The following is a 13,981-nucleotide window of genomic DNA, read 5'->3' as shown; positions in this document are numbered from 1 at the left end:
TTTATTCTTAGACTCCAGTTCTTGCTGTAAATGATAAACAACCCCTGAAATTACAATCCCATAAGCCCTATGAAAAAATATAGGTATGTGGGACTAATTCTAGATTGCCAAAGGAACAAAAAAAGGAATATATCAAGCTGTTAAAGTTCTGGTATTGCAGCATTAAGTAATACCAATTATTGTAAACCTACAGGAAAGCTCTGCAAAAGGAGTAGTAAGAAGTATAATTTTTTAAGTGACATAGGCACATTCATGGTCGAGGCCCAGTGTTGTTGACCAACCCCATCTCTAAACATCTCTCCCAGTACATCTGAACTTCATGCAACAGAATCCACTGCAATCTACTCTTTCCACTCTGCTCTTACATTGGCTGTTGTTTCTGTCTTCAAGGATGGATCCACCCCACAAGGCCAACACCTGTCATTTCCTCACCTCCCTGGGAGGAATTGTTGCTTTAGATGATGAACATTTCACCACGTCCCCTCTGCAAGTGATCGCATTGTTCATTTCACAAACTGCCTGTTCTTCAGCTTGAGTCTGGTAGACTTTGAATGTGGGCACGCAATATGAAATCGCCACTATCTGATAACAGAAGGAAAGAGTAAGTTAATGTGGGAATGGAATTTTGTCCTATTGACACAAAATTTGTTCAATTCTGATATATGACAAAACACTTTCAGAAACGAAAGTGAGAACTGAAATAATATAGATAAAATACAATAAAGAATAGAATCTTCTTTCAATGAAGTCTTAAAGGGAGCTTCTCTTTTGAAAACTGAATGTTGGTCCATTTCCAGGCAGTGACCCTGAACATCCCTGTACTTAGAGCAGTTCCACCAAACAAAAATGAAAAACAAAAATGAATAGATAAATAAATAAATAACACTAAGCTTAACTGATTATACATTCAAGTTTGTATTGCTACTCCCCACTGTATGGTAATGAAATGAACAAGTGTTTGCTGAAATGACATTTTAAATAAGAGGCAATGTCAGTTACGAACTAGAGGCCTTAGCATTTCTCTATTGATCTGCTTTAGAAGTCTTGTGATTGTTTCCAAAGGTGACCCTGGTCCAGTGAGGATGTCTCCTTGGCAACAGGGATGACTGCTTCCGGTGTGTAGAGAAAAGGCTTCTGTGTTTGTTTTGTACTCAGCTACCACCCAGAGATGCTATGTTGTTTCAAAGAAAGCAACAACCTCTGGTTTTTAAGTACCGATCTGCTCTCTAGCTCAAGGATAGCACATTACTCTAGAAAACAAAAGGTAGTAATAATTATCAGGCAACAGCTTCCTCATCTCATAAAGAGGGCAAGACCTCTATGCGGAGATGTTTTTCATTCTCCTTTTCTCATCACCTCAGTCTGTGTGTCCGTGTGTGCCCATACACACGCTTCGTGCCTTCCCCCACCCCAGCCTTCTTTTCCCATTTTCTGTTGTAAAGGGTTCTTAAAAATTCTCTGCTTTCTGTTTGGTCTCTGTTTTACTTATTTTTCTATTCCCAGTAATGGCTTCTTTGCACATCTCACTTTCTAACATCAAGCAAATTATGGATCGGAATTAAGCATTAACATATTACTGCCAAAAAAGTGCTCCTTGGAGCAACTGGCAGTGGTAGGTAGCCATATTGGAGTCCCACGTTGCTGCAGGATGAAATGGAAAAGCATAATGGACCAGGAGAGTAAAGCTTCCTTTTCTACTTGATTGTCTTGGAAGCCACCTAAGGAATGAGTAAAACACATCTCTGCATGTGTCTAGATGGGTCATGGAGTGTGACCTTGGGGTCCGCATCTGGTCCCTGACTCTTTCTTCTTGGACACTGTTCCCCTGCTCTGCTTCCCAGCCACCATAATCTGAGCACTTTCATTCCCCCACACCCTTCTCCCATGATGCTCTCCCTTAGGACCAGCTGAGCATGGACTGAAACCATAAGCCAAATGAAACCTCTCTTTCTTTAAGTCAAAAGCCTCGGGTATTAGTCCAGCGATAAGAAAGCTGCCTAATAGATAAACCTTAAAATTAATATTGTTTATAACCAATTCCTCCTTTCATTCACATTCATATGTTTAAACAGTATAGTAGCATTTTATTTGTGTGGCTTTTTGCCTCCCAAGAGCAGTTTGGAGAGATTTTTCTTGATCTTCATGAAATCTCTTTACAGCAGTTTCATAAAACTCTCCAGTCACATCACAAAGTGGGTGGAAAATCTAATACATCAGACATATATCCATAGTAATGACATTATATTGTCTTGATTTTATGCTCATAAAAATTATTGACATTGTATAAAATTTTGCTAAAAAAAATCTTCCTAAGAGATGCTTCCAGACATTATTTAATGCAAATAACTGAATAAAGTAGTTTTTAGAGTGGGATGTGATATATCAAAAGGCTCAATCAAATAACCCAGCTTTCTCAATGTAGAGCATATGAAATTCCAAGAATGAACAGGAAAAGTGCAATAGGTTTTTCACATACAAAGCATTCATGGCATATCAATATTAAAATATTATTTGATGGGTACTATTACGAACGCTTGGATTTAAAGTACATTTTACCCAAATAGTCTGAAATTTAGTTCTGCAATGGACCTAAGAAATAATGCAACTCTTCATTTTTGTATAAGAAAATGAACACCAAAAAATATAAGAAACAGACCTATGCTGTTTAGTTACAAATGTTTACATAAGTTTCTTCAAAATAAGAATTGCATTTTGCCTTCATCATTAAGTGTTTTATTTTATAACATATTATCTAACTTCAACAATCCCTAACAAGCTTGATTATTTGGGGTATGTCTATAGCATCAGTTAAGAATGCTCTCAACTGAAAATAACAGAAAATATCATCTAGAGTGGCTTATTAAACACTGAATAATTTTTATGACACAGGTACATCATAATTTCAAGCTGTATCCCTTATGAATATACAGTTATTATGTGCCAATTAAAAATTTAAAAGGAAGTAGTCTTGAGAGAAGCAACAAGCGTTGGTTCAGTGGTTTGACCAGCTTGGGGCTAGTATTTCTGAAATTACCTAGAGGATCTCTCATGATTGACTCCTCAAGGTCACAATGTAGATTCAATCATGTTCAGTACCCCAGAATGCAAACTGGAAAGAGAGGAGAAAGGGTCGTGCCAGTCTTCAGGTTACATAAACCCAAATCCTTCATAGAGGTCTAAGCAAATTTATGCTCAGGTCTCATTCTCCATGACTAAACCATATGGTCACTCTCCCTGCAAGGTAACATGAGAACTTAGTTTTTTCAACTGATAATGGAGAAATGGATTTGAAATACATGAAGATGAGCTAAAAGGAATAGATGTTTATTTGAAGATAGATAACAGACAATAGACAGATGACAAAAGGTGGAATGCAAGAGGGAAGGAAGGATTAAAACAGGATAAACGTATTCCACTGCAATCTTAAAATAGAAAAATCAAGTATTCAAAATGAGAAATAGAAGTGATATGAAGCCACATTTTAATGCTTTCCAAATTCCTTCAGTGATGGGTATCAGTAGCACACTGTGTCAGTATTCAGTGTCAGTAGTAGCCAAAGCAGACCAACAGGGAGTATGTAGCAGTAGCAGAAAACATATAGAGCCTCTATGTTGTGCCAATTGTTAAGTCAAGGGAAAGCACCAGGTTAGCAACTGCTATGAAAATTGACCCAACTTTGAATACACAGAGTTTAAGATCACTACACTGTATGAACAGTGTAAATAATTTGTTCACACAGTTTCTTTAACGCAGCCTTTGGAAGGACTATTACAAGTTATTTGCTGTTTGAAATTGCTTCTGACTGTTCTGAAAGTCCTTATGAGTATCTGAAGAAGCTCTTTTTTTTTTCCTTTGGGTCAGTGTCCTACAATATGTAACCCAAGCAGGCTTCATGAATTTCCATGGTATCAGCAGCTTCAATTTCTAGACTACAACTGCTTCCTCATCCTTCAGAAAACAAGGATGGAAGGCTATGCTACCTCTACCTCCCGCCATCCTGCTAGAACATAAGTTCCATGAGGGTAGAGGCTCTCGAAGTCCTGGTGGCCATTGTATGCCTAATGTTTACACCAGTGACCGGTACAAAATAGTCATTCACTAAATGCATTGTTTCCGAGTAGGTAAACCTTAATTTATTATAGATCCATCACCTAGCAGGAAAAAATTATTCCACTTTAAGGTCAAACTCAATGAATTCTGCAAAGCTACAGCAACATAGGTAGCATAACAATAGAGTTAAACATCATATCTGTCAGAAATAACTAATTGATCAAAAGAATTAAATTAGTAATGGCATGAGTGTGAACCACATATTTAGCGCTTTTTTTTCACATACTTAGCTTTTGCCTCTCTTGTCTAGCCCAGAGGCTGACACATAAAAATGTTTATAAAATGATTTATATGGAGTGACTATCAGAGTGATGGAAATCAATATTTATTTCAGTCCAAGTAGTTGGCGCACTTCCCATGAATAGCCAACCCCTCAACTTCATTATTAAAGCTACGAATGAAGTTCAAGAGAATTCAGTTTTCCAACCAAAATGCTAATGAAATCTCAGAAGAAATTCGTAAGACAGAGTTAACCATCCACAGAAATACACACATGCACAAGTACATCATGAAGCATTTTGTCAGATCATTCTAGGCTAGGAAGATAAACTATTGCCAAAGAGAATAAAAGGATACTCCCAAGAACCCTAGGAGTTCTTATCTAAGAAGCAGAATCAAATAACCCTATGAAGACTAGGATTCTATAAATTTTAAAATTTTATCTATAGAATCCAGATAAATTTTTTAACAATTAAAATGAAGATAATATTATCTTTTATGTCTAGAAAACATAAAAACACATGGCTTTATTGACAATTACCATTTTTCCCTATTACTCAAACTATCTTTAAAGCAGAGCTGGCCATTAACAGCCTGGTTCACACAATTTTACAAACAAAGCAGCAGATGATGTAAATATGTAAATTCTCAGCAAGTTATTTACTGCATTATAGAAACACTTTTAATACAGGCTCTTCTTTTTCACTTGTTGTATTGCTATGATGGTGCGTGCAAATGTATCTAGTTGAGCAGAGCCTTGTCAATACCCTGGGAGTGCAAATATATGCACTATTCTTACTGACACTAATAAAGCCTTGAGCAGTGCAATGTACTATTTGTATAAGGGCAAACACGAAGACGTTTTTAATTCAAGCATTTTATTCCAGGAAAATGAAAGAAAAAAAAGATCCAGAGAAAATATACAAATGAACAAACAATAGGAAAGCATCAGCTAGAAGTCGGAAGGCTGGAGCGTTAATTGAACATTACCTTTTCTCATAGAGAGGCACATGCGTCATGGTCATTTCGGTCTTTTCTCCCAGTGCTGATTTCAAACCCCCAGCTGAGAAGGCAGCTGTGCAGAGCAAGGAACTGGTGCGCTCAGCAGGAGTCTTGTACCCTAATGCTACTCCCAGAAATTCATGCTTGCTTTCAGTTGCCGTGTTGTCAGTAACAATGCCAGAAATGTGAAATGTTGTCCTCTTCTGTAGCAGTGGTACAAAGATCACAGTGATGGTTTCGCTAAAGACTAAAAGCCTGCATCACCTTATTTTTATTGTTATTTGTTTTCAATTTAGCCTCCGAATAGGTCTTGGCCAGATTTCAAAATATTTGAAATTCAGGAGAGCTTCCATTAATCATGATCTTAATGGAATAATGGAAAAACAGACAGGAAAGTTGAACCATGTGGGAAAGGGGGTGTTGGTCGCTTCCTCCCATCCCCATGCCAAAAAAAAAGAAGAAGAAAAGAAAGAAAGAAAAGCTGCACTGCTACAGTACGTTTTTTTCCTAGATTGCAACATCGAAATCCTTATCTTTAATACAGAAAGGAATTGTATTTTGCTCTCTGATAAAATTAATAATAAAACATTAACTGCAAACTAAAATAGACCCATATTTTTTAAAAGCCCTTGAAAATGGAATTTATTTACATCTGTTTCCATATAGTGGCATTAAAAATGTTTTATGAAGTACTTAGGGAAAGGCTTGAGAAATAATTACCGAGAAAGCACAGAGCAACATAATGGCTGCAGTCGCTAGCTGCAGAGTATGATTGATGCCACAAGATTGTTACAAATGAATAAAACATGTCACATTCAAAGGTGGGCATTCTGTTGGGGGTTAGGGTTCAAGATCAGAGGAAAAGCAATTGTTTACATTTTTCAAAGCCCTAGATATTTAATATCTATACATGATTAATGTATAAAATTACATTTTTACCTACAAAATATGCATGGTGTTGATATGTGTATTAAAGGACATTTGGTTTCAATATTTAAAATAATATTTAATATGTCTCACCAATTCTAAGTATGCATTTCATTGAGTACACAGAATAAGTACTTTTGACCTCAAAGCTGCAATCAGATATAAAAGTTAATACAAGACACTTTGATAAAGGAATAATTACAAGTCATTTTAGGGTTGTCTTCCATTTATATTCACTTTATTTTCTGAGTTAATTAGGAAAAGACTCAGAAGTTAAATACTAAACTTCAGAAATTCTGATTTACCTGTGTACATTTTTAGAATAAACAACATCTAGAATTTTATCACTCTAATTTAAAACCAAGATTATACAAACAAAACTCATATACACTGGTGACACATTTTCTTTCAAGAAATTGTCTTTATGTATTATATGAAGTTCCAACCAAAAATATTTGGGAAAATAGAAGTCTAATACATGCCTATTGTTGAGTAACAAAACATCACAAATTTCACAGCTTAAAGCAAAATAGATATCTTATTTTGGAAATTTAAATGAAGAAATTATTTAAGATTTTGTCTAGGAAAACATCATTTCCAAAATTTTTACATACTGTTTTTAATATCGAAAACTATATTCAACTATCCAAAGATGCTACTTTTGTTTTAAAAATGATCAAAATATCTGTTGATAATTTGAATGCATAATAAAATATATAATGTTAATATTTTAGAAATTTTTTTCTCACTATGACCCAAAATAATTTCAGATAGACTAAGTAGGGAAGTTTAATAGTAGAATCCCTTTGGTCAACTGAAATAATGTATGAAAATAAGAGGGGCGTAGAAGGCACAAAGGAGAAGATCTGCTGAACTATATAAATTTTAGTATGCTAAACATTATTTTCCTTTTTAATTGACCCATAATATTTGTATATATCTGTGGGGCAAGATATGAAAATTTGATACATGTATACAAAGTATAATGATCAAATTAGCATAATTAGCATTTTACCTCAACATTTATTATTTCTGTGTGTGGGAAAACTCTGGATAGTTTTTTCTAAAGATTTTTTAGTGTACACTGAATTTCCATATGTTACATTTACCCTGCTCTGCTGCAGAAGGCTAGAACTATTTCCTCTCATCTAACTGTATATTATTACCTGTTATTCAAACTCTCGGTATCTTTACCTTTCCTCCCTATCCTTCCCTGCCTCCAGTATACACTATTCTAATCTCTGAGATTTTCTTTAGGCTTTCACAAATGAGTGAGAAACTGAAAACTACGTTTAGACTGAACTGTAAAAGTATTCTGAAATTACTACTTGAAGAGCTAACATGGTTTCAATAAGAAACATAATCTCGATTGAGATAGAACAAGAACACATACTTCAAAAATAGGAAATGTAAACACTAAAGACACATTTTTTAAAAATTCAACCTTACAAATAATTATAGAAACTCAAATTAAGTTAAAAATTGGATTCCTTTTTACTTATCAAATAATCAAATTTTTAAATAACCATAGTACACTATCATATATTACCATTGATATTTCAAACTGCTGTATTTCAATTGGGAAGAAAAATATGACAGTAGAAGAGACCAAAGAAAATTGACCACATCTTTCATTCTAGCAGCCATATCAGGGATTTTGTTATTTTTACAAAAGGTTTATTCATAATAGTACTTAGTATATTACATCATAGAATTATACAGTGGGGAAAACTAAATGGACAGCAGTAAGTAAATAGCTCAAAAGGTGAAAACTGCACCTACAGCAGGCAGTGTGAGTTAGGCTGTGATAAGCCACACACAAAATGCCAACAATGGCATGTGAAGTGCACCTGTGGCCGTGCCTGAAACGGAACAGAGACGAGGACATGCTACAATCACGACAGCTGAGCAAGAACCCAGTGACTACTGCATTGTACCTGTGACTCTTCTCCATTGCTTTGATCCTCTCACTACCTAGAGAGAACTGGGAAGAGAGCCAATCCCTAAATTGGCCCTGCTTTCACACAGCACCCAATTCTGAAATGATCCCATGTATTAAAGCCCTCGAGGATCACCCTGCAGAAGCCCAAACCCTCTCCAAAGCTTTACCTCAACTCTTCTCATTGAGGCCTCCAGGATCCCTCTGCTAAGGAGTCTCCTTCCTGCACCAGGCCGAATAAACTTCATTCTGAGCCACATAGAAGTGTCCTCACGGTCTTTGGCTGGTAGATTTCAATAGCTCAGACTACGACAATCTATGATGCAGCCAAACAGCAAGGAATAAATGTGCACATTACCAGCAAAATAGATACATTTACTAAGTGACCTGATGCCCTTACATTGGTTAAAAACAAAAGCTGATTAATCCATCCATATAATTATTTGATTTATTGGTACCTATAAATAATTGATTTGTATGCATTGGTAAATATTTGATATATATAACAGTATAGTAATTAATTTCTTTATATGCATTTATTGTGTGCGTTCATTCATTCATTATTTAATCAAATATAGTTGAACGTCTTTATTTATCCAAACATTTCCCAGGGCTGAGTGTCAGCGGTGAAGGGTTGAACAGGATTAGCTGCCTATTGGAAATGAGACAGAAGAGGCAGAAACACTAGCGAAGAGGGGGATCCTTGCTAGGCTCTCACACACAGATGGTGCCGTGCAAGAAGGGTCAGGACACTCGCACTCTGGCTGGTAATTAGGAGCGGAAGGCGGGAGTGCTGAGGGACGACTTCAGGTGAAGCTAGCCATCACCTTGAGTGTCAACAACAAGAATGTTTGTGAGGCAAAGGAGAGAAGAAAAAACATCTCAGGCTGAGCTAGAGTATGTAGATAAGAGCTCAGATGAGAGAGACACTGTATGTTCCCTGAGATGAAGGAAGTTGAGATCCGCGTGGGTGTGATCAGCGAGGGACTCGTAAAGGGAGTGAAAGGTAACCTAGAGCACTGACAATGGAGAAGGCTTGGAAGAACTGCATAAGCTTTTGTCCCAGCGTGGGACAGAAAGGACAATATAAATTTTTGTGGCATAGCTTGCCTGTTTTCATAGACATGTCTCACTTACATTAGGAAGTGCAATTTTAGTTTTGGGGCAATCTCTCCAGGTAGTTTTATGAATTACAAATTAAATCATCATAGCTCTCGTGTGGCATATGTTCATTCCTATAGTGGGAAACTGCCACTTGCTACAGGATCTTTCCTGAGCCTGGGAGATTACACACAGAAAAAGTCAGCTGAAAAAAATAAATGAGAAAAAACCTTCTGAACTACTCAGTTATCCCATGAAGACACCACCTGTCTATCAGGATTTCCCTTGTGGTGCAGAAAGGGATTTTTCACATACACACTGTTACATTTTTGAACTCAGAGTTCAGCCAAAACAAAGCAAAAAAAAAAAGGAAAAGGTAGTGCGTCTTTGAAATTAACTAGCTGAAGAAAAAAAGAGAAGATCAGTCAGATTTTGATGAAGAAAAGTTTTGCCAAGTTCCAAAGGTATAAAAATACGAAGTGTGGGGAAAGATACATTTGAAACTTTAAATTGGGTTTGGAAGTGCTGCAAGTGTAGTTACATATGGCAGGCAAACAGAGCACAAGCCAAAGAGGGAAAATGAGTGTGAGAAGGTGTGAAGTTGATCGTGCATATGGGGAACATTAGCAAAGGAAATATCTGTATAGCAAATGGGCCACGTTTGTATAGGCAAGGGAGCCCAGGGAGGGAGGAGATTCAAACAGAATGAGGAACCAGACAAATCCCAGTTGCGCAAACAGTCTTAGATTCTATTTGATTTTTATTTCCCCTTCTGTGCCTTAAAAATAGCCTTTTACTTCTTTATCTAGAAACATCATCTTTCTCTCTTTCACTCCATTAGCAAAAACTTGGGGGAAAGCCTCCTTGTATTGTAGAGTTAAAATGCAGACACACCTCAGAGAGCCATGAGGCAAAACTTGGCATTTATTTTTGTCCTATTTTATGTTTAAAATTATGTTTTTCTATTAATGCTTGGGAAGCATGCTAATGGGAAATAAAACAAAAATGCAGTAGAAGGGCTCTTGTATATTTAATGGGTGATTGAGGAATTTCCTTTGAATATAGTGTATATTTTATTGTTGTTCTGAAAAAGAAGAAGATATAGCATTCTTTACATCTTGTTTCAAACTGCCCTAGGTAAGGAAGTAATTTTTAACATGCAATCAAACAGAACAAAGGATTTCACAGATTTTCAATGTTATCCTCCTTATTTAAAAGTGAAAGCTCCTCTGGGGACTAAGTTTTAATGTAATATACCAGGTACTTAACTGAATTAGTTATGTAATTTTGCATAAAAAATGACACCAAATCTTAGCAGTTTAAGACAACAAACATTCATTATCTCATAGTTTCTGTGGGTCAGGCTTCCTAGCATAGCTTAGCCTGCTCCTGTGGCACATGATCTCTCACAAGGCTGCTGTGACGATGTCTGCCATGGCTTCAGTCATGTCACAACATGATTAGAAAAAGATGGATTCCAAGCTCATTCGTGCAGCTGTTGGCAAGTCTTGCCAAAGGTCTTTGTCATGGCTTCTCGGTGATACCACTTATAATATGGCAGGTAGAGCTCACTCCAGAATAAAAGTTAAATGAAAGGAAGAGAGAGACCAAGACAGAAAGGTGAAAGTCAGTATTTTTGTAACTCAGGCTATATTATGGTTTGTATACAGACGTCCCTCTAAAGTGTCACTCATGTGCTCATAGGTGGGGCTTCCTTTAGGTGGCTGGATCTAGGGTGTGTGAATATGGATTGTGGGTGTGTAATAGCTGGGTTAATCCTCTGATTGTATTAGTATGGTTCTAGATGTGGCTGAATGGATTTACTGAAGACAGAAGACCCCCTCCAGGTGTGAGTGGCACCAACCAATATGCTTTTAGCCTGGATGGAATAAAAAGGGAAAGATGGCTCGCTGCTGCTGATTCCTTCTGCGTGCTTGCCATGAACTGTTTCTTCTCCACCGTGCCACTCTGTCTTAGAGCCAGCCACTAGGGACTGAAACTTCTACAGACTATGAGGTAAAATGAACCTTTCCTCCTTTAACATGTGGCTGTCAGGTATCAATGAGGAAGTAACTAAGACAACCTCCAAAGTGACATACATCCCTTTTGTCATATTCTATTAGTTAGAAATTGGTCATTAGGCACACCATATTCTAAAGTGAAGAGAATTTAGCAAATATGCAAATATAAACAGGATGAATGATGCTATTTTCAGTGCTGCTGTTTAAAATGACAAAGAGTAGTTTTTAGCTTACTAGAAATCATGAAAATTTCACTTGAAGTAAAATATTCTATAGGTAAATTCCAAGAACACATAGAGTACTATTATTTCTCCAAAATATTATTCACTAACCATAAGTGATTGATTACTCAGCTAGTAACCCAATAACCTGGTTGAATGTGGCATTGTGTTTATCACCTTTCAATAGATGAATGAGAATAAATGGCCAGAATCAATTATAGAATTGTACCATTAAGTACTTATCTAATAGCATAAATATAAGAAGGGAATTAATTGATTTTGGGGAAAAGCCACTTAAAATTTCTCTAATAATTAAACTCCTAAACTTAATATCTAAATCTCAAGGATTCACCACTGGCCAATTTTAGTTGCCGTGACATCTGCTGCTTCTAGTACTGTCTCATCCAGGCCTGTATGGCCCCAGAAAGCTAATTTATTGTCTCCAGATTATCATTCCCTAACTCTCATCTTCAAGAATTCCATATATCCTTACTCAACTAATCTGATTATTGTGCAATCTTCAAAATCTAGTTCTGAATTATATTTTATTTATTCAAAATTTCCAGACTTACCATCTATAGAGATTCTTGTCATCCCAGCATTGCAAATGTAATGGAAAGCCAGCCTGCAAAGAATCATAAGTAGTTGTCTGGTTATTCCTATTATTCGCAAAACAGAGTTCACACTGTTCAATGGTTTTGTATTCTCAGAGCTCATTCATTCTCCAAATGATTATGGCACCCGGCTTGGACAGTCCAGACTGAATGCTCCACTCCAGCTCTGCCGTTCTTTCTCCTCCCAGGTCAGGTGTCTGCATAGCCCGCACCTCCCATGTGTCCCCAGACATGCAGGAGCCTTTTGGCTCAGGAAGACCACACCACAGTTTAAGGTTTTCCATATTCAAGCCCCGCTTTCTGGGAAACTACCTATATCTATATCTATGTCAAACTATTATTAATTAAAATATGTGCCTTATCAGATTACCTAATTTCTCCCTAATGTCATTTTCCCTTCCAGGACATCATGCAGGACTTCACATTACACTTGGTCATCCTGTTTCCCAGGGCTCAATTTAGCTGTGACATTTTCATAAACTTTACTTTTTTAATGAGCTTGTCAGTTTTGAGGTTTTATTGGTTGGCATTTTGTATAATCTTCCCCACTGTGAGTTTGGCTGAGGTTTTCCTCCTGGCTAGGCTGGGGTTCTGACTTATGAGGAAGAAAATCAGCAGGTGAAAACCTATGTCAGCATAGCATATAAGGGTTACAAGCTAAGAGCTTTCCACTGATGCCTTAAACCTCTACCACTGGATTAAGGTAGTGATTGCCACATAGCTCACTGTAATGTTACTTTATTACTCCCTTTTCCCAAGCCATGCCTTTTGGAAGCAAGTCACTAAGTATACTCCCTCCTCCAAACACATAAGGAGCACAGTTATAATCCATTCCTTTAGATAGAATCTATATGGCCTGGAATTCTCAGTAGGGTAAATTTATCTATTCCCCCATCTCTTTGCTTATTCAGTTATTTATTTGTGCCAGTATGAATCATGGATGTTTAATTATATTTTGGATTGTCATCCAATGCTACATTACTTCATATGAGATTGTAAGCTCTTACAATTAGAAATCCTTTCAGTTGCCCCTGTCTCTTTGATACTCCATCATTTCTTAACATTTGCTACTTTCTAATAATACAGAAGGTTTCAGGCTCATTGTGTATATTCCTGAACCAATCCATAATCAGCCATTTTTGCAAGGAGCCCAAGTTCCTTTTACTAGAGATTGGCATCAAAAACTGCTCTCTGAGAACTGGAGGACACGATGGGAAGTGGATTCAGTCAGACCCAGAAGGACAAATGCCACGTGCTCTCTTATATGTGCAAAACATTAAGTCCACCTGAATGGAGAAGAGTGATCATGAGATGCTAGAAAGGGTGAGGGGGATCGAAGGAGGATAGATAATAAGCACCCAAACACAGAGTCAAATACACTAAGCTCTAGTTTCCTACTAACCATAATTCATAGTAACCTATTACACATTTTATGAAGAAGTGGAAGATAGGAGTGCCAAACAAAATGAAAAGGAGATAGAAATGCTCATTACCCTTACTTGATCAGTACGTGTTGGATACATGTGGCAAAAATATATTATATCCTACAGATATACAGATGTACCATTATTATATATTAATTTAGAAAAATACAAGAGAAGTATGTGAAGAGTGTGACACAACCGGCGGACGGTGAGGAGTTAATGTAGAGAAAAACCACTACCGGGATGGTTCTGGGTTGTTGCCAGTGGGTTCTCACTGCTCTGGGCCTGTTCAGGGAAAGTAGCTAGCTGAGAAACGTATGTGTGTGCACTGACCCACGCCTACAAGCCGTTCATAAATATCTCCCCACATATCCATCACCAGACACAGGCGCTCATACTGATG

The 13,981-nt window shown here is 37.0% G+C and overlaps 1 long non-coding RNA gene across 1 annotated transcript in view; it reads right to left on the bottom strand.

Moving 5' to 3' along the window:
• Nucleotides 1-6,615, bottom strand: part of LOC101703938 (uncharacterized) — a 77,866-nt gene extending 71,251 nt beyond the window's left edge. Inside the window, exons 1-2 of the long non-coding RNA XR_205284.3 lie at nt 5,320-6,615; nt 433-582 (exon numbers count right to left, since the gene is read on the bottom strand). This is a non-coding gene — a long non-coding RNA (uncharacterized LOC101703938). The remainder of the gene's footprint in view (nt 1-432; nt 583-5,319) is intronic.
• Nucleotides 6,616-13,981: the final 7,366 nt, after the last annotated feature.

The sequence above is a fragment of the Heterocephalus glaber genome, unplaced genomic scaffold (genome assembly GCF_053883595.1).
Source record: "Heterocephalus glaber isolate CG9 unplaced genomic scaffold, H.glaber_assembly_v1.0 deba00001538, whole genome shotgun sequence".
NCBI lineage: Eukaryota > Metazoa > Chordata > Mammalia > Rodentia > Bathyergidae > Heterocephalus > Heterocephalus glaber.
The sequence above is the reverse complement of the archived record's forward strand: the minus strand, read 5'-3'. Positions and strand labels throughout refer to the sequence as shown.